Below are 19,812 nucleotides of genomic sequence, written 5' to 3'. Positions count from 1 at the left end.
TATTTTCATTTGATCTGCAAAAATTGAAATATGTCTACTGACATCTAGCCATTATTCTACCTATCCACATATGTATGTAAGTATCTAAACAGTAAGTTCGCAGTGAATGATATCACAAACATTTTGCATGTTAGTAAATATTGATCTATTTCAGGTCTCTATAAGCAATAAATTTTATTGAAAACTTAAGTTGTCCTTCATAATTGTGTCATGGCATTTACAGAAAAAAAAATTCAATTTTTAGTATATTCCTGTATGAATATAGTTTTAGTTGGTTTGTTCAGATATTAATCTTCAGCCACAAGCTCAGTTTTCACAGTACGAGAGGAAAGCTAGCATAAAGAACTACTAATTCAAACTTAAACTTGAGGCATAACTGCAATATGAATCTTAAAGTTTGGAGCTGTAATTTCTTTAATACTGAAGGAGAACACAGCAACAAAAGAAACAACAAGATAAAGTTCCTCTCAGGAGATTATCTACTTATACTATTTCTACATTTACAGTGTGAAAGGAAGTAGAAAAATCTGATTTTAAGATACTGTGCTGTGAAGAAGGAGAAGAAAGTAGATTTGCTTTCCTTGCAAAAGAAGAAACTGTTTTTTTCTTTGCAACCTTGAAGAGAGCTACATCAATAGGAAAGAACATGCAGATGCAGTAGTAGATAATTCTCAGCTTCTTCTTTAGAATCACACTGAACGCAATTTCGCTTCAGAAATCTGATAGTATGTACTGTATCTCAGTATTCTGAGATCAAATCTTCCTGTGATTGTGGCTCCGCCTATATAGAAAGCATAGTGTTGTACTGTAAAACATATGAATGTTTAATTCCATGTTTATGTACAGCAGAACACTACTGTAAACAGATAACCATTAGTCTTATTTGTTATTTTTTCTCTCTTTTCTCTTTCAAATTATATTTTGTTATTAAAAAAACCATTAAAAATAATATATATATAAACAAACAAAACAAACATAAAAACAAAACAAAACAAAAAACACTTTAGCTGTTGTTTTCATGTTCCCAAACCCATTTTCACTTTATTTTTCTGTTAAAGTCCAGTGGCATAAAATAAAAACCTTAAGAGTTCCACTGTATGTAAGTAAATGATATGGGTAGTGTGTCCTAGGTACTTGCAAATTATCAGTCTATTTCATATTTCTGAAGAAAGATCAGCAATAGTCATTATCTTATATTTAGTAATTGAGTTTACTTTGTTTTTGAGCTTATTTTGCTTTACTGATCAGATTTCACTAGCAGGTAAATCTCTCACTGTGTTTTCCTGTAATGTACTGTTACTGTAATGAGTGCTAGGTATGCTCTACCACAAAGTAAAGACTAATAATTGCATTATACACATTTTAAAATATATTGTAGTTGGTGTAAGTTCTGTATTAAGTTGAAGATGTCTGACAAAATAAATAAATAAATAAATAAATAATTTTAAAAAGTACTTCAATCTTGTATATTTCTCATAAACAATTAAAAATATTGAGTTTGAGTGACTTCTGCTTTTTTAAAGAAAAAAAATACCTTATTTTATATACAAATATACATTTGAACAATATAAAAATAATAGTATATTTTCCTGTTCCTTTCCTTCTGAAAAAGGACAAAGCAAAAGTTTAGGAATTTAATTTAATGTCCTTTGATATTGTTCAAACTCTTAGTTAAAACTATTGTGCAGTGAATAAGTTCTGTGTAAATATATTTGCCTTAAATAATTTATAAAAATGGCTATTAGGTGCTTTTTGTTGTGGTGGTGGTGGTTTTCTTTTGGCATATGGCTTTCAAACATATGATAGTTCAAAAGAAAATCAAAACAAAAAGGAATATTTGTATACATGTGTATATACATACACACTTACCTGTATGCATTTGTAAAAATTGACATTCATTTGAGCTTTCCATTATAAATCCTTTCAAACTAATGTTAACATTAGAATGTTGTTACTAACTCATACTAGACTAACCCTACTAAATTTGACAGAAATATTGACTGAGAACTTCGAATTGATGGAATTATCTAGCTACTCTGTGAGAAACATGTTCCTATGTAGATATCTAGGGAATTTATTACATGCATTTCACTCTGAAAGCCAAGAAAAATACACTACTAATAAGATCCATGGAGAATCACTGCAATTGTGGAAGTATCTATTTGTACTGGGCATTAGTAATGCCCCCAAATCATTGCAGTTCCACCTGATTTGCAGAATATAAACCCCTTTTTCTTGTTATGAATTTATTCATTCATTCATTCATTCATTCATTCATTTATTTATTTATTTATTTATTTATTTATTTATTTTAGAGAAGATTTTAAAAGATTTAAACAGTTGAATAAATACAGATATAAATATGAATATTGTGTTTTAGTGAATGGGAGAGTGTGAGAAATGAGACAATAAGGAATGATTTAACAGAAATCACATCCATCTCTAAACTGTATAATTTATGTCAGCGTACAGCATTGCATGGTAAGCTACTAATGAATTCTTTCTTAACTGCTTGAAAAGTGCTTATTGTGATTTTGAATTTGAAAATGCCTTGCAATAATGCTTAAAATAATTAACAGATAGGCCAGAATGCTTCAAGACCTTTTAAACTGGATGGCCATTTACATGGACTTCTAAATAGTTTATTTCTTCTAAAATAATATGAAATCTATGCTAAGTAAGCAGGTGACATATATATTTGCTTATCAGAGAGGAAAGACCACATCAACAGAAGTCTGAAAGTTGTTTATACTTCTGCTTGTTCTTCTGAATACATAGGTAAACAGAACAAAACAAAACAAAACATCTGCAATAATCCTTCCCCTAGGATGCTTTGTTGGTGAGGTCAAGATTGGAGGTAGCCTCAGCAGCACTGGTCATGTGCTACATCCCAGTAGAATTCTTAATCTTGAGAGATAAACTTAAAGATCCTAAACCTCAAGGATGCAAACTTTCAGCTATTCAAGCCACTATTGGATAGGACACCTTGAAAAAATGCCCTCACAGATAAAGCAGAGAAAAAACTGACAGATATTTAAATACATTCTTCTTAAGTTACAAGAACTCTCGACTCCAACATGAAGGAAACTGGGTAAAGAAGGCTGAAGACCAGAATATCTGGGTCACAGGATCTCTTAATCACACTAAAACACAAAAAAGGAAATGCATTCACAGTGGAGTCAGAAGCATAACACACAGGAAGATTAAAGGATATATCCTGAGGGTGCAGGGATGGGATCAAGAAAGCCAATATAGAGATAGAGCTAAATTGGCCAGAGATGTAAAGAATAGCAATAAGGATTTCAGCAGATATATTAGGTATCAAAGGAAGGTAAAACAATTTAGCCCCTCCCTACTCCCCCACTTCAGTGAGTGAGACAGGGACATGCCTATGACTGACATGAAGAAGGCTGAAGATATTCAATAAGTTTTTTTCCTTTTCAATGGCAGTTGCCCTTTGAACATCTCCCAAGTCACTGAATCTCAGTGTAGGGAACGAAGTAGGAAAATCCCATCTACAGCTGGAGATAAGGTTCAAGATACTATGGGGCACCTAAATGTACACAAGTGCATGAGACTTGATGAGATACACCTCCCAAGGGACATGGTAGATGAAATTGCTAAGACACTATCAGATTTGAATAGTTGTGGTGATTGTGTTAAATTCCCAGTGACTGGAAAAGAGAAAACATTACATCAATTTTTAAAAAGACTAGAACAAAAGAGTTGCTGGGGAAATAAAGACTAGACTGCCTTACCTCTCTGCCTGGTATGATCATGGAGCAGATCCTCACGGAAAATCATTTGAAGTCATATGGAAGACCAGTATGGCTTCACAAAGAGAAAAAATGCCTAACTGATTTGGTGGCCTTCTATGACAGTGACAGCATAGATGAACAAGTGAAGAAAGTGGACATCACCTACCTTGTCTTGTGCAAAGTGTTAAGTGTGGTCCCACATAACAACATTCTCTCTAGATTGGGGATAAAAGAATTTGATGGATGGGCAGTTTGTCAGATAAGGAGTTGGCTGGGTGGCTACATGCAGATTAGCTGTTAACCTACGAATGTCCAGATGGACACCAGTATTAAGTGGCGTTCTCAAGAGACGAGATTTAGACTAGAACCGTTTAATGTTTTCATTGATGTCATGGAGAGTGGGATTGAGTGCACCCTCAGCAAGTTTTCAGATAATGGCAATATGAATGGTGTAGTTGGCACTTCAGTGAGAAGGGATGCCATCCACAGAAACACAGAATCACAGAATGGCCAGGGTTGGAAGGGACCTCAAGGGTCATGAGTCTCCAACCCACCTGCCACAGGCAGGGCCACCAACCTCCACTTTTAATACTAGACCAGGATGCGCAGGGCCCCATCCAATTTGACATTGAACACCTCCAGGGACAGGGTATCCACAACCTATCTGGGCAGCTTGCTCTAGCACCTCACTACTCTCTCTGTAAAGAACTTCCTCCTGACATCCAATCTAAATCTTCCCTCCCTCAACTTAAAACCATTTCCCCTTGTCCTGCAGTTATCAACCCTTTCAAAGAGTTGATTGTTGTAGGCTCCCACTAGGTACTGAAATGCTGCAATGAGGTCACCCTGCTGCCTTCTTTTCTCCAGGCTGAACAAGCCCAGATCCCTCAGCCTGTCTTCATAGGGGAGGTGCTCCAGTCCCCTGATCATCTTCGTGACCCTCCTCTGGACCCTCTCCAACAGCTTCCTGTCCTTCCTGTACTGGGGGCTCCAGACCTGGACACAATACTCCAGATGGGGCCTCACAAGAGCAGGGTAGAGGGGACAGTCACCTCCCTGTCCCTGCTGGCCACCCCTCTTCTGATGGAGCCCAGGATCCCATTTGCCTTCCGAGCTGCAAGGGCACACTGCTGGCTCATGTTAAGTTTTTCGTCTACCAAGACCCCCAGGTCCTTCTCCACAGGGCTGCTCTCAAGGACCGCTCCTTCCAGTCTGTAGGGATGCCTGGGATTCCTCCGGCCCAAGTGCAAAACTCTGCACTTTGCTGTGTTGAACCTCATCAGGTTCACCCGGGCCCACCTTTCTAGCTTCTCGAGGTCCCTCTGAATGGCATCCCGTCCTTCAACCGTGTCAACCACATCACTCAGCTTGGTGTCGTCAGCAAACTTGCTGAGGGTGCACTCGATTCTGTCATCGATGTCATTGATAAAGATGTTAAAGAGGACCGGTCCCAAGACAGACCCCTGGGGGACGTCGCTCGTTACCAGCCTCCACCTGGACATAGAGCCATTGATGACCACCCTCTGTCTGCAGCCTTTCAACCAGTTTCTTATCCCTCGAGTGGTCCACCCATCAAATCCACATCCCTCCAGTTTGGAGATAAGGATGTGGTCGGGGACCATGTCAAAGGCCTTGCTCAAGTCCAGGTAAATCACATAAATCCCCTTTCCCTTGTCCACCGATGCCGTCACTCCATCATAGAAGGCCACCAGATTGGTTAAGCATGACCTTCCCCTGGTGAAGCCACGCTGGCTGTCTCAGATCACAAGCTCGTTCCTCATGTGACCAAGCATGTCACAGGAGGATCTGTTCTATGATCTTTCCAGGCACAGAAGTGAGACTCACAAGCCTGTAGTTCCTGGGGTCCTCCTTGCTCTCTTTCTTGTACATGCGAGTGACGTGACCCCTCCTCCAGTCATCCAGGACCTCACTTGGCAGCCATGACTCTTCAAATATGATGGAGAGTGCTTCAGCAACCACCTCATCCAGCTTCTTCAGAACCCTGGGATGCACGCCATCCGGCCCCATAGACTTGTACACATTTAGTCTTATGAGGAGGTCTTGGACAAAGAACTCATTCAGTAGCTCAGCCTTCTCTTCGTCCACTATAGCCAGTTCTCCTTTTACATTCACCAAAGGAGGTACACTCGCTTTGACCTAACTCTTCTGGCCAATGTACCTGTAGGAAGTCTTCCTGTTGTTTTTCACGTCCCTTGCCAAGTTCTGTTCCACCTGCGCCTTGGCTTTCCTGATCCTGCAAGTCCGGAGGGCATCCCTGTATTCTTCCCAGGTGACACACCCTTGTTTCCAGAGCTTGTAAAAGGTATCCTCAATCATCTGAATGAAAAAGTAAAGAGAGAAAAAAAGCAGAAGCTAGAAGAAGTCAACATAGAATCAGTTGCTAACAGCAAGTCTGAAGAGGAAACATAGCCTTTGGTAACCCACAAAAAAAAACAAGTCTCCAACACAACCAGTACAGCAGATCCTGAAACAAAGGAATCAGTACTGTGAAGTAGAAGCTGTTGGTCAAACACGTCTTAGGGACCAAGGACCTTTTTAATGCACCTAGACGCTTGCAGTGCTAGCAAGGGCAGGGCAGCTCTTGAAAATTTTCAGTTCCAGTCTGTTTTGAAATTTGCTGGCTTGGGGAAGGGAGGGAGGTGACTTGAGAAGAAAAGGGGTGATGAGAAAGAACACACACTTTGTAATAGTATTTTGATAATTCATATGTATACGTGTATATATGTGTTGCACATACACATGTATACATGTAGGTGAAGAAATGTTAATTGAAACGTCTGGTTTTACAAGAGATCTGTTAGTACAGGCTTTTGTGGGTTGGATATGGGGAAGCAGCCAACCCAGTAAGTGCTTATGGTAGGGAGAAATTAGAAAGCTTATTGTGCTACTGTTTGAATGGAGATACATCCAGAAGGACATTAATAGGTTTCAGGGAGAAGTAGGCACATGCAAACCTTGTGAAGTTCGGCAAGATCAAGTTCAAGGTCCTGCACCTGGTCAGGGAAATCCCAGACATCAGTACAGACTGGGTGATGAATGAATTGAGAAATCTTTCTCTGGTATTGATGATATGAAGAACTAGGCATGAGCTAGCAATGTGCTCTTGCAGTCCAGAAATCCAACAGTATTCTGGGCTACATCAAAGTTGTTTATCTATAATTCAGAATTAGGCATGTAATTAATTTCACTGTGTGCAATATAAAGCATCTTCCTGTATATTTAGGGATTTCCAGGATGCCTATTTTTATCAAGGTTATACTAAGTCGTCACATACTGACAGCAGAGCAACCAAGACCTTTTCAAGGCATGCAAAACTTCTTCAAAGGTGTCAGAAAGTGGTATTTCAGTTTTAAGTCTGTAATTTACTCTATCTTGTTTTACTACATTGCTATCAGTATCTTGTCATATTTATTTCTTTGTCACCTACAATTTTTACAATAGAGATACAAACTTAAACTATTGTTTAATACATCTTGAGTTGTCCAAATTCTCGCACCTACTTTCATCACTCTTCAAAATCTGGGGAAAGTCATGCAGTAGACACTGTGTTTTGATTCATGGTGATTGTTTATGGCTTGGCCATATGTCATGGTTTTGTGATTTTTGGTTTTCGGTATTCCACATCATAACATCATGTGGGGCACTGGGATTTTAACTGTTAATGCTCAAGCTCTGGGTACCTGCCTGGAAGAGAAGAAGAACTACATTCCCCAGGGGACTTTGCGGTCACACAGAGGAGATATAACTCCTGGAAAGGTCACCTGATGTGCTCTTCTTCACCTGCTCTTCGTTGGCTCTCTTTCCGTCTTCCTGTTGCTCAACTGGATTGCGCATCTCACCTCAGCATTGTGGTGAAGCCTATCCACTTTTCGGACATTCTCTCTCTCATTATATCTGATTTATTAGCTTCAATTTTAATTATACTGTATTATAGTGTGTTATCTTGCATTCCAATAATATATTTAGTAAAGTAGTTTGTTTCTCCTCAGATTGTTGCCGCTGTTTTTAATTATTTTGGGGTCCTCTGTTCCCTTTTTCTGGAGGCGCGGATTCTGCGAAATCCCTCCGCCCCACAAGTCATGGAACTGGGCTGAACCAGCCTGTAAGCCGTTGACACCATAATTTCAGAGCTGTGCACATTCTTTATCTGAACTATTGACTCAACTCAGAGCAGAGAGTTCTTCAGGTAGACCTCATTTTAATGTAGATGTCTCAAAGTAGCATGAATCTTGTACTAAGATTCTTATTTATATTTGTAGTTAATTTAATTGCCCAGGCATCTATGCCCTGTGGTATATCTCTGCCCTCAATATGTCACTTTGATGGGTGTGCATCTCCATTATGTCCTGCACAGTTTCTCCTTGACTCATGAAATGATAGTAAGCACTTATGTTTGGGGAATGCTTTGACTATAAGATTTTCCTAATTTTGCTATAGATGTCTACACCAAAAATACCCAGTTAAGGAGATGAACCTGCTTTGAGAATGTTAAGTACTAAAATTCTAAATAACTTTCTGGAGGTTTACCACATCTAAGTATTAAAGTTTACTGTATTTATTCAGCACAATGAGAATGGCAGCAGCATCAACAGCAAAAGCTGCTTTAAGTATGCAAGGTTCATTTTGGTGAGACAGTACTGGCAGTAATGCCTTAGGCAATTTCTCTTATACTCCAGGCAGCATAACTAAGGTTATAAAAAAAAAATAACTATAAAGTCACCATTTTTTTCTGACTCTTAGACCAGTGAATTGATTGAAAAAATATTTTTCCCTGCAGTGCTATTTAGATGTTAATATACACATGAAATACATTAAAACATTCAATTATTCTTGTGTAACTAAAAATAACAATACTATTTCAGTATTTGCCTAAATTAATTCTGTGAAAGACTATAAAGGAGAGTTTAAATGAGTTTCTCATGTTGAAAGATTGATACATTTATACACAAAGGTGGAGAGACGCTGTTAGTCACAAATCATTAAAGAAACAGCTCTGTGAAAAAATATCAAACATAAGCACTCTGAAGTGTATCAATTATAGTGAAGTACTCCTTGGAAACATTAATTTATTCTTCTTGAAATACATTTATTCAACTGTAATCTGTGCAAATGTGGAAAAAAAAAATAGCTCCTAATATTCATTTTAGTGTGAATGCAATTATATATGAACCTGCAGGAAGCTGGCAAGTCCTTTAATTCTAAGAGGTATTAAATACCTGGGTCATTAATCTGTCTCTTGTTATTCTTGACATTCTATTTAGTCTCTCAAATATTTTTTAATGGCATTATTTGGTCCTATATCATGTTAGTATTGCTGGATATTTTTGGTAAGTTTAAAATTCCGCAACATTTCCTTGTGTCTCATCTACTGGAATTTCAGGAATTCTGCAGTAATGATTGACAGATTCCATACTCAAACTTCCTTACTAATTTGTGTAAATTCAAATAAAACAAAAGTAAAATAAAATAATGAAGTAAATAATATATTTCATATTATAATTTTTATATTGTCATCAAAAAGTTACTTCTGAAATGTACATTGCTGAAAAAATCATATTGTTTTAATATATTTGCAACTCCATTTTCAGTAAAAATAAATATATTACTCGTAAATTTTTAAACTGAATGCATAAAATTGAAATCAGTTATTCAATTCAAAAATCTAACCAAGACAAATTCCTCTTTACTTAAGGTGACTCAGTCAAGTCAAAATGTTGTACATCCATTCTTCAATCTTTAAATTATTTGAAAGCTTATGAAAGAGGAAAATCTGTTCTATTGAAAATCTTCAATTGTTATAATAAGCATAAAAATGAATAAGTACAATTGTTTGAAGAAGAGTTCTGACTCTTACATGAGTGAACCTTTCTGCTGCAACCTCTTTGCTTGGGTGCAAAGAAATCTATCTTGAAATTTTATTTATTTATTTATTGGTACTTTAAGAATGAAAGTGATCTCCACATTTGTTTAGCAGCTCAGGCATTCTTTGATGTCAATGGTTTACAGGCTGGTTCAGCCTAGTTCTCTGACTATCAGGGTGGAGGGATTTCACAAAATCCGCGCCTCTGGAAAAAGGAAACAGGAGACCCCAGAATAATTAAAAACAGCAGCAATGATCTGAGGAGAAATAAACTAATTTACTAAATATGGTATCGGAATGCAAGATAACACACTGTAATACAATATAATTAGAATTGAAGCTAATAAAACAAATATAATGAGAGAGAGTGTCCGAAAAGTGGATAGACCTCACCATAACACTGAGTTGCGATGCACATTCTGGTTGAGCAGCAGGGAGGAGAGCCTGATGAAGAAAAGCGCATCAGCGGACCTTTCCAGGGGTTATATCTCCTCTCTGACCACAAAGTTCCCTGTAGTATGTAGTTCTTCTCTTCTGAACAGGTACCGACACTTAAGCATTAACACCTTAACTCCCAGTGTGCTACATGATGTATAATGTGGAATATTGATAGCCAAAAATCATAAAACCATGACATTTGACTAAGAAGGACTTCTAGATTTATATTCCTTCAGCATCAGAAGGTTATTATATCCCAACAAACTTGACCTCAGATTCCAAAACCCTCAAGCCATCAATAGATTGGGGCTTTATCATAAATGATGTGTTGTTTTGGCACTCATTTCATATCTGTAGTGATGTCACGGAGTTAACTAGATCAATCTATGTCTGTGACAGGGGGCAGTAGGCCCCTGCCCTCCCCACCCCCCCACCTGGCCCCACAAAATGGGAAGGAAGGAAGGAAGGAAAAAAAAACAGCTGCAACAATCTATGGAGGAAAACTTATTTTACTAACTATGATATCGGAATGCAAGATAACACAATATAATACAATCTGATTGAAATTGAGACTAATAAATAAGATAGGAGAGATAGTTCCTGAGTCTGAGTCAAACCTGAAAAGCTTGGAATGGCTAGGAAAGCACCCTCCAGCACCCACTTCCAGGCAGTAAGAGACTGCCCCACCCGGAAGATCAGATCCCATGACTTCTGTAATGTATAGGGATAGGTACCTGGAACTGGAGCATTAACACTTTAATTCCAGTACATGATGTTTTGATGTGGAATACTGAAAATAAATATAAAAAAAAAAAAAAAAAAAAAACATAAAACCATGACCAAGTGACTAATTGATAACTATGTTATCACAATTGTTGCTGCTTTCTATTAACACTATTAATGCACAGTATTAATACATTTTCCTGTCAGTATCTCTTTTTTTCACCAACAGTATCTAGTAGTAAGAGGAGCCCATCAAGATACTGTAAAAATGTAACAAAAAAAAAGTCTACACTCAAAAGAACTTATTTATATTATAATTACTTGTACTGAGTTTGGATAACATATAAGAATGGTAAATTTATTCAAATGTTTTAAAAATGATAAGAATTTTCCCTGTCTGTTGTTCATAGTCAGTGCAGCAGGTTTGTTATCCACTTTGATGTATTGTTGCACACATTACCTATTGAGTTTGACTTGGTTTTCTTTCTGTATATATCAACTTCTGAAGTTTAACTTTTGGAGAAAGAGATGAGTTAAAAATGGATATATACTTCTGATAAAGACTGATTTTGTGATATTTGTGTTGTATTTCATTAGAATTTTAAGTATTTAGTAGAAATTAATTAGATATTAAAAACAAACAAACAAACAAACCAAAACAATCTAACTGAGAAATCTGTGGCTCCAACTAAAAGTAAATTTCTCAATTTTGACTTAGAATAGATAAGAAAGACTAATTGTCTGAAAGGCAATGAAACCATGAGATTTCTCATCTTTAAAGTATGGTTAGAAAATATTTGTTTGTTTGTTTGTTTGTTTGTTTTTACTAAAGCGTTGTAAGTTTAATCTGTTTTGACCCTAAGACTACTGATAGGGTAGGTCTAAGATCATTCTGACTTTAATGATTTTGAAAGTCTGTATGTGATTTAATCACATCTGACAAGGAATTGGATCAAATTAAGTTTTTGATTTTCCTTTTGTTCTTACTGAAGAGGAGATTGAGATGTCTAGAAAGGGATATGAACATTTCAGACATAAGAAAAAAGACTGCTTTATGTCCATGTATTTTAAACTGAGACTAATGCTAAATTACCAGTGAGAAAAATCACTCTTACTCCTTCACTAAAATAAAATAAAATAGTAAATCACAATGATTATAAAGAATCAAGATCAGAAATAAAAAGAATGTGCAGTTTCTCATGCAATTTTCAATTTATGTCAAAACATTGTTATATTTATCTCACCTAACTTCAGGCATAGACACAGCTGAGGCTCCTGAGCTAAGATTATTCTTACAATTACTGCAGACTGGGTCTGAATTACTTTTTCACTTCTGTGTGCAATAGCTAAAAAACAAATAATATAGAAAACTGAGTTTAAGAAACAGGATATTTTTAACAAGATCATATGCAGTACTGTGCTTGATGAAACTAGCATGATTGGCTTCTTTTTCATTTCATGACATATAATTTACCAGTTTATCAGATCCATTACTTACATTTAACTTATTATATAAAATTATTCTGCACTCCTCTGAAGTTCCTCTGTCAGAATATTTCTGACTTATGCCAAGAAACTTGCTTAGAGAATACTGTCAATGGAAAGAACTGCAGAATCATTTACATCTGTAATTCTGACGAAAGTTTTCACAAGGTTTATGTATTTAGCTCTATAGATATTTGTAATTGCATTTGTTTCCATGGAGAATATTACTTTTGACCTAACAGCTCACCAATGTTGCTATTGCTGATCCATAAGCAGTCAACTTGAAGCACAGACACACAAGTGTTTCACTTCCCACAGTCTTTCAAATTCTTCATGAATTTGATCTCCCCTTTGTGCTTTAGAGGAGCTGTCAGGAAGAAGGTAAGTGTTACTGAATAGTCAAAATGTCATTTTCGAGAATCTGGTAATAAGGCAGGGTTTTTGATGCTCACTTACTAATTACTTTATGCTAAATTATTCTTTTTTTTTTTTTTAACAGAAATTAATTAGTGAAGTATGTTACTCAAAATCTTCATAGTTTTTGTGGACTGGCAGTTGTAAATCAGGAGTACAACCATTGGACTGTTGCTATTTGAAATGGTTTGATCCTCAGTGTATCTGAAATGCTGAGCGACTGTTATAATTTTTGTTTGGTTTGTTTTACCTATTTTTATCTATTCATTTATTTAAATTCCTTTATACTTTTTCGTGTTTGATTTTTTTTCTCATGAAATTTATACTAACCAGTTATGCACAGCTCAATAATCTTACTTATGTCTGCTGTTATAGTTTACTAATTGTTTATTGCATGGCTGTTAAGTTCTCATATAATTTTCTCAAAATGTAGCATTTCTCTCAGAATCCTGAATTCAGAATTTTCACCAAAAATAGATTGAGAATTATAAAATGGATTCTTTGGAAAATAGTTTTGATAGAGTTGTTATACCGGAACATGAAAGAACACCACTATGCAGTTCTTTTCTTCCAGTTTTTTACCCAAACAGCCCTGGCTCTTCCTTGAAACTTCTTCTAGATACTCTTGAATCCTTATTCTGACATAATAGCCTCTATAATATGCTTTTGAATTTGTTTGCTCTTTCATTCCTTTTATAACTTCATTAAAGATGTATCACATGCCTGTGAATGCTATGCTTTAGCCTTTTCATTTGCCTTTTTGCATGTAGCAGTACAGAAAATAGGCATCAATTTTAAATTTTACCTTTTGCCATTGTAAAAGTGTTATACATTCTCCACCATGTATTCAGGGGTCAGAGCCATGGGCACAAGGTTGCATATATGACTGTCTCTTCATTTAAAATACACTTGGCAAGTATTTTAAAACGGAAAACAAATTTAATAAAAGCTCAGTAAGTCTGATTTAAACCACATAAATCAGTTTCATTTCAGTCTTCTGAGACTTTCCAACATATCTGAATGCTGCCACAAGAAGCAGTGGTTTCCTGACCTGAAATATCTTTCGTGCTTAAAGAGATAAGGTTAATTAAATGCCTTGTCAAAGAACTTTAAGATTTGCCTTTATGATTTCAATTGTTTGCATTAGATGCTACTACACAGTTTTGCTTCTCAGTTTATGAACTAAAGTAGAACCTTCATACATTTAATATTTATTAGTCATTATCATTCAAAAAGTTGTGTCTAAAGTTTCTAATATCTAAGTGCAATGGCTGTCAGGTAAACTAATTCAGAATATTGTTATCAAATATAGTCAACAATTCTTAAAAGAAGCACACAATGACTTGCTGTGTTTTCTGTTGTGATACTGACATCATTTTCCCTCTTTTCTGAGCACAATCCCTTTGAATTTTATTCGAAATATTTGTGACAGTATTTGGGAATGTTTTGGGGTTTCTGCCTCTGTGTAGGAATATTAAAAATCATGCTTGATTAATACGATAGACTAAAAAATAAAGTTTGTTATGTTTAAAAAATAATAAGGGAAGATGTCCTTGTATGGAGACCATATTCAAAAGGATTTTAATTTTCCTCAAAACTTTACAGACCATGTAAAAGAAGAAAGGAAAATTTATTTATCTTCAATATGCTGAATCACACCAAGAAGTTCTAAGACTATACTCTGAAGTGGTGAAATTTACTGATCTCTCAATCTCAAATAAATAATTGAAATTAGAAAAAGATATACTGGACTGTTCTATTTTATGTTCTGTAATTTTATATTCTTTTCTACTCTTACTATATAAGTATATTGCAGTACTTAACTCAAAGGTCTCCTGGTACTACAACAGCTAAATCTGTGCAACTTCTGGTGAAGAATAGGGAAACATAGACAACCTTATGACAGTTTTTGTTTGTTTGTTTGTTTGTTTGTTGGTGTTTTTTTTTCTTGGGGGGGGGGGGTGCAGGGTTGTTTTTGGCATAAATATTAATTAGAGCAAATAAAAAAATTGGGCTAAAAATTAAAAGTTTAAAAATTTAGAGAATTTATCTGTAGAGCTTAATTAGAACCTGGTTTTGTTTTGATCTAATTTACAATGTAGTTTAAATTTTCACATTGATACAAAATTAGCTTAGAGTTTTGCTTTGCATTTGTTGTTGGTTTTATAGAATCACAGATCATAGAATCGTTAGAGTTTGAATTGATATTTAAAGGACATCTAGTCCAACTCCCCTGAAATGAACAGAGATTTGCATAACTAGATTAGGTTGCCCAGAGCCTGATCCAGATTTACCTTGAAAGTCTCCAGGGATGGGGCATCAATCACATCTCTGGGCAACTTGTTCCAGTTCCTCACCACACTCACTTTAAAAGACTTTCTCCTTATATCCAGCCTAAATCTACTTTCCTTAAGCTTGAAACCATTTCTCCTCAGTCTATCACCACAGACCCTTCTGTGTTTTTTGTTTTTGTTTTATTCATGGCTACCTGCAAGCATTGTGGTCTATTCAGTCTAAAGAAACGTCTAAAGAAGCTGCTTTTATTTGATAACTCATCCTTGCCACAAATGTGTCTTTATTATACCCTTTTCTATTACACTTATTTTCAATGAAAGAACTAATTACCTAAGTATCTATGAAATTTAATTTGTTTACTTTCAAAATATCTTCAAATCAGTTTTACTCAGTTCTGCCTCCAACCAAAAATAGCATTCTTCATCTTGCTGGAGCAAAGGCCTTCATATGAGATCTTGTTCTTCTTGAGAAGAGTAATTGGAGTATTTCATATTCCATGCTGCAATCCTTGAGTAACTAACATTTTCTATTTACAGCTGAGAATGTGCAGTCATCTTGGACAATATTAAGGGAGTAAGCTCTACAGGAACTCAGAAATGTGCAAAACTGAAGATTCCATTTTCCTTCTCAGGGAATCCTTTTTTCTTACCAAATTGTAAGGGGGCTAGGGGAGGGAAGAGAGAGAGAGAGAGAGGGAGAGAGAGAGTGTTGTGTTAATGTAGCATTAATGTAGTTGAGTTAGTTGTGCTCATTCTTGTTGATAAATAAATAAAAAACTTCAAAAGCATGCATAGTAAACACTGGACTTCTGGACTATAACAACATCTTTAGTTATGTCTTCCATCATTTCATTCAGGAATTGATTGCTAACCCTAAATTGTTATGTCTGCAGACATAACAAGTAATGGAATGCAGTGCCAATACTTCCAACACAGAAAAAAAAATAGGAAAAGTACACAAAATGAATGACAAGTGTAACTGAAAACAAACTAAACAAAATAATGCACTTCAACCTGGAAAAGATATGACTGACAGAGGACAACAGTAACAAGAGAAATTTGAAACAGTTGCTTACTTCTTCAGCAGAAATGCTTATTCCCTGAACTAGAAAGGACCAAACTCAAAATATGAAAGAAAGCAGATTCTACACAAAGTAGGCAGTTAAGAACTGAAAATCCTTACAGAAATAAAGCTCCATTCACTCTAAATCACCTGGAAATAATGAATGGAAGAAAGAGAAAGATACTCCTGAGTTCATGGCCTGCAGGCCATAGCATCCTTGCCTCAAAAAATTTATCAACTGCTGTTCACTAGAGAATAGAAAATATTCTGGGGAAGTATCATTACATACACTATTCTTATTTTTGTAAGTTTCTTATACTGTCATTGTCATCTGTATGAGTTTGTCTGGGATTTAGCTTTCTCCATAGGAGACCATGTGGTGTTATATTTTGGATTTATTACAAAAAAAAAGTATTGATAACACACCAATGATTTACCTGTTACTAAACAGTCCTTGCACAACATCAAATCTTTCTGTTTTCTCACGTTGTCCTACTAGTGAGGAGGCTGGGGGTGCACTAGAATCTGGGAGAGGACAGCCAGGACAGCTGACTGTAGTTCACCAAAGGAATATTCCATACCCTAAAGTGTCATGTTCAGCAGTAAAATCTTGAGGAAAAAAATTGAAACCTAGAATGCTTGTGGTTATTTGATTTATCTTCCTGAGTACCTTCTATGTAAATGTATTGAAACCTCGCTTTCTAGGAGGTGATTGAACATGTATCTGTCAGCATGAAGTATTGAACAATTTCCTTATTTTCCTTCACTTGCCTATGAAGCTTTGCTCCAGCTTTCCTTCTCTTGATTGCATCTTGCTGGGGGAGAATGAGCAAGTCTTATCTGCTGGCTAGCTTTAATCTGCCACGTCATCTCACCTGTTGACAATGTCAGATAAATAATCGTTTATTGCCAGTCTTTTGTTATTGTGAAAAGGCATTTAGATTTCTGCTCAATTTTGACTGTTGTTTTTAAATAATCAGCTTTATTGAGTAGAGATTTCACTACCTTAGGAAATTTATTTATCAATTTGTAAAAGTGAATGTTGTAAACATATGAAAAGTTCTTCAAAATGTAGAGAAACCAGTGTCCAACACATCTAATTCAGAGCTTAGCTGTGTATGGACTATTAATAGGAGATATGGCATAGAAATGTGGTCAAGTATTTCATAATGCCATGGCCAAAGCAACCTCTGCTAAAGAGAAAGGGAAATGTACTTTGATGAGGAATCATGGAATTTCTGCAACATTTAGTATAGTGTACTGCTAGTACAGATGAGAATAGCACATTCTGTAATGTATTATATCTGAATTATTGCTGACGCTTTTACTTTTTCTATCCACTAAACACTGTGACCTTAGTTGTACAGAGTTAATGTTAAGAAATAACAGCTGAATTTGCATCAGTCATTTTGTAAGTCTAAGCTTTGTTTACTAAATTATCAAGTAGGACTGCAATACTTTTTATTATGAATTTCCATTATTACTGAAGAGCCATAAACATTTTTGCTGAGCTGCTTGGATTTGAGAACTATAACTGTGTTGCTCTTACATTATTCTGCACTTGATCTTTGAATCTTCTTGCATTGTCTGCATAAGCAAAAAGAAGAAACGCTGATTTTAATGTAACCCAGTTGTTTGTTTGCTTGTTTTTAAAAAAAGATTATTTGGGCTTGTCGTAAAAACAAAATGAGTTTTCAAAGATAAAAGTGAAAAAAAAAATTATAGAGTATAAACTTCATTATATATGACTACTATAAATCTTCAGAGTAGAAACTCTAGCATACTTAGGATCATACTTTGTTCTACTCTACCACAGAATAACTGCAGCTCAGAAGATTGTATTTAAGATATCATTAATTTACAGGTTGTTATAACGACAAAATAATCCTTACTCATTTCACTGTGTGAGCTTGGAAGCAAAACTGAGACATAATAAAACATGATATCAGCTCAATAAATATAATTATTTTCAGACATTTTATCATAAATTGAATGCAATAGAACTCAGCAAAAATCTTGCTTCACATCAATAATATATATTCTGAGTTTACAAGAATAAAATTTAATATATAGTTGTTCATGTTATGGAAAGAGTTAAAAGATAGCATAGGAATTTTGACTACATGACTACAGTTCCTATAGTGTGCTATGTTGGTGGATTGTCTTTAACTACAGAATATCAACTATTTCTTACGAGAGATTATTATATGCTTGCATATTTTAATACATTTTTATGGTTTCTTCAAAATGGGTATTATGGAACAGTATGGAAAGTAATGTAGAAATGTCTAAACATATTCTTGATGTGCGGAAATCAAACTCTATAACCATCAAGTGGTTATAAAGCAGGTATATTTAATTGGAGTTGCACACACACTGGATGCAGAGGGGGTATTCCCACCCAGCCTGCATACCAGAGGGCAAGAAAGGCACATGCTTAAAGAACAAGCTGCTTACATACACATAGATGTCCAAGAAAAGGGTGGGTTATTACAGTGAGTCCCCAAATGACTGACATTCCCCCCTCCCCCCATCTGTCCCCCACCCCAAGTTTCAGCTCTTTTACACATGCATGTCTCTTGGTGGTCTTTTTGATGGAGGTCATTGTCTTATTTTCTTGGACCTGGGTTAGGATGGAGGACACTTGCCTGGCTCTGGTTGGTTGTCTCATTGACCACAACTCCATTCACCAATCCACTGCTTCTTTGTTAATTTGTGGTTTTACTGTTCGAGCCTGCTACCTTGCATTCCAGAGATAGTATAGCTAACAATCTTATTTGGAAAAACAGGAGGCCCACTGTCTGCACTAATTGCCTATGTCTGTAGAAAAACATCTGTTATCGGCAATGAGAACCTGGCTTAGCAAGGTCAAATGTGCTGCTGCAGATTCAGCAACCCATGAAGGCACATAACTTTTAACCTAACTTAGTTTCCTTAACTCATTCTTAGGCCTGATTCTTTTTGTTTTCCTAAATGAGACTATATTCTATCCTGAAAATAGTTGCAGAGACATATTCAAAGGGAAGTATTCAAAGATGATCTCTTTCCAAACTGGAACGTTAATAGAAACTATACTAAATATTCAGATTTGTCAGAACTGTCAGAACAAGCATTTTATAAGCAGGAAAACGAACTTGCTTTACTATTCTATTTTGACTATGTTGAAGCATTTTCAGATTAAAACCAGAAACAAAATAAGAACTGTGACCTGGTGTTTCCAATAAGTAATACTTTAAAGCTTTCACTGGCTACGATACAGAAGAAAAAATGGAGACAACACTGTGATATGACCAAAAGGAGCCTGGTACAGGACAGCGTTTACCCAAGTACTTCATTCCTAGTTTCACTGTTTTATTATATTTAGTTCTCTGCAAATCTTACAGAAGGCATTATAAATTATAACATTAAAAATATAAAATAGGTGTTAAGTGTTAGAGTCTGATATATAGTATTTCAGAATTTAGTACAGATTTTTAGTAAAAAAAACGTCTTCAGAAGAAGTCTGCAATATGAATAGTTTATGAATTTTAATATCTATCTATCTATCTATCTTGAATATTATATAAGGGAAAGAAAAACAGAAAAAATTATCGTTCAAACTATGGAACAAAAACATGCCAAAGACTGTTTTCATTTTCTGATTCAATTCAAACTACTAAAACGGACAGCCCTAAAGTAGCTATATCTCTCCACTGTGCGTAAAGGGAGTCTACAATAGCTGAGATGAAATAGTGGTTTATTGTAGATGTTTGGCAG

The sequence above is a fragment of the Phasianus colchicus genome, chromosome 1, assembly GCF_987193195.1.
Source record: "Phasianus colchicus chromosome 1, bPhaCol1.hap1.1, whole genome shotgun sequence".
Lineage (NCBI taxonomy): Eukaryota > Metazoa > Chordata > Aves > Galliformes > Phasianidae > Phasianus > Phasianus colchicus.
This window is presented reverse-complemented; position numbering follows the sequence as displayed.